Source organism: Lactuca serriola, chromosome 7, assembly GCF_051521515.1.
Source record: "Lactuca serriola cultivar US96UC23 chromosome 7, Lser_US96UC23_V15, whole genome shotgun sequence".
In the NCBI taxonomy this organism is placed as follows: Eukaryota; Viridiplantae; Streptophyta; class Magnoliopsida; order Asterales; family Asteraceae; genus Lactuca; species Lactuca serriola.
Genome location: NC_136414.1, coordinates 4,526,208 through 4,529,163, shown reverse-complemented (window position 1 = coordinate 4,529,163; position 2,956 = coordinate 4,526,208).

Here is a 2,956-nt window from a genome sequence, read left to right as displayed (position 1 = left end):
AACAAGTATTCAGATAATATGCACACATAGCACGTAATTTATATAAAATACTTCATATCTATGTGTAAGATGAAAGTAACTACGCACTCACTTGATACGGTGGTGACTCGGTCCTCGGACAGTACTTCGTAACTCTTAAAACAATTTTCCTCGACAACACCTAGTATCAATACCACTAGGGTTTAGTCTAACGTTAACCGCGACTAATTAATAGTCTAGCTATTATTATTATTATTATTATTATTATTATTATTATTATATAAGCGTTAAACAACACTATATAACTCATAATAATAGCCCAAATAATTATTTTAAGGTCCTAATAATGTTACTATAATTAATTAGAAGCTATATTAAAAATAGTGTAGGCGTAGCTCACTTACAGCGGGTTTTTTTTCGCAAAACCGGGCTTCGATGGGGCAGCGTTCCCGAGCCAAAAGACTCTTTTCTCGGAGCCGTCGGGCGCTTCGGGGCTTCTGCCTCGTGCTAGGGAGTTACCCTAGGCTTTGGGGGGTTAGGGAGGCTTAGAGAGAGAGAGTTTAAAGAGAAAGAAGTAGGGAAAGGTGTGGGAAATGGAGGAACCCTACACCTGTATTTATAGGCTGAATTCCTGATGGACTTTCCGAGTAGGAGGACCTACTCGCCGAGTTGGGGCATGTGGCAGCCTTCTAGTGGTGCCACGTGTCCAATTCTGATGGTGCCACGTCACCCCCTATCGCGTATCAGCCTTCAAACTTAGAAAAATCATAACTCTTGCATACGAGCTCCGGTTTCGACGTTCTTTTTTTCAATGCCTAGGTAATATCAAGATCTACAACTTTCATTTAGACTCCGTCGGCTAATTCTTGACCGGTCCCAAATTTAACAGTATGAGGCGTTTAGACTGTTAAATGACCGCAGAGAATTCGTAACTCCTACATACGGACTCCGTTTTCGTTTGTATTTTTACCGTTAAGTTCCTATTAATGAGATCTTCAACTCTCATTTAGGTCGCTTAAGCCAAAAACCGATCGAACTAAAAATCGAGTTTCGGGTCGTGCACTGCTAAGCTAAATCTTAGAAAATTCATAACTTCCTCATACAAAGTCAGACTTGGGTGTTGTTTTTTTTGTATGTTCTCGGTTTAACATATACAAAAACTTTGGTTTAGATCACTAAGGCTAAAAATCGCTCCATCATAAACTTACTATTTACGGTTCCTGGTGTCGTGCCGGTTTTGCCGTAAAACTTCGACGGGCCATAACTTCTTCGTTATAACTCGGATTTTGGCGGTCTTTATATGTACGGAAACCTTGAGACATATTCTACAACTTGGTTAAGACTATTTATTATAAATAATATTTTTCCGAAAAGTCATTTTCGACACTTGTTGCCTCTAAATTGACTAGCCCGGATCTACGGGCGTTACAACATACGCATACAACAAAGAACAACATATTTCGGGTCCAATCAACCTTTCGGTTGGAATACCCCCGGCCCTCAACCATCGGGTTGGAATGCCTACATAGCACGAGCCCAATTATCCTACTAGGATGGAATACTCTCGGACCACAACCATCTGCCCATACACCTATACGTACAACAATAATTACTATGGGTCCAGTCATCCCTTGGGATGGAATACCCCAGGCCCCTCAACCATCGAGTTGGAATGCCAACCTAATATGAGTCCAATCATCCTACAAGGATGGAATACTCCTGGCCCACAACCATCGGGTTGGAATACCCCACTTCCTATACATACAGTAACTACTACTGTTACTACTACTATGGGTCCAATCATCCCTCGGGATGGAATACCCCAGGCCCCTCAACCATCGGGTTGGAATGCCAACATACTACAAGTCCAATTATCCTACCTGGATGGAATACTCCTGGCCTACAACCATCGGGTTGGAATGCCAACATACTACGGGTCCAATCATCCTACCTGGATGGAATACTCCTGGCCCACAACCATCGGATTGAAATGCCAATCTACACTAGCAGACATGCACACATAATAGGCAACCACATAACACTCTACAAAACCAACACACTAGGGCCCTATCATCCTACCGGGATGGAATACCCTCTGCTACTGCTCAACATACATAACCCGCAGGTAACCTCCTACCAGCGTACATAAGTCAAGACCAACTACCGGTCTATAAATAATCACTACCCAACTCCCAGGGCGCTGATCCAACAAAACTAGCCACCACACAACTATCCATTTCTCTAGGATACTAAGCTAACAAGCATATCCTCATAACACCATCCTGTCTACCAGAATACTAGCAAGCATATCATCGCATAACATAATGGATCTATCAACAATTTAAAGGGCCGGCCTTGGTGCCATAGACCCTTGAGTACAGTGAGGAAAACTCACCTTGCAACTGCTGGAATCCTGTAACTCTCTGACTGCTGACTCGCTGGGAATGCTAACTATCATAAGAAAACCATCACATAAGAAACCATCATAACTTTCTAGACCAAGGGCCCACATCACTCATTAAGCCCATCATCCTCTTATTGGGCCAAGACCCAAAGTCAAATTCTCATGCAAAGCCCAATATTGGCCCAATTTACTAAATTAGGCCAACCCCACCAAATGGACCTAGATCCAAGGTCCATAATAATTATTGGGTCTACATTACTCCATTCATATTACTTAGTCACGACCCAAGCCCCACTAGCCCAATAACAGCCCAATCACTTAAGGCCCAAAATCAAAACCCAATAGAGGGAGTACGCGGGGTGTACCACTCTTTGTACGTTGGGCGTACATCGATGCTCGTGGATTGGAGTCGGGACACAGACCCACTACGTTGGGCGTACATCGATTTACGCGGGGTGTAATCTCGTTGAACTAAAATCTCACATAAGTTCTTAACGGCTTAAGCTCTTAAGCCCAAACTTCAAATCCATAGACCAAATATGCCTAAGATTCATAAAGTCTCAAACTTTATTA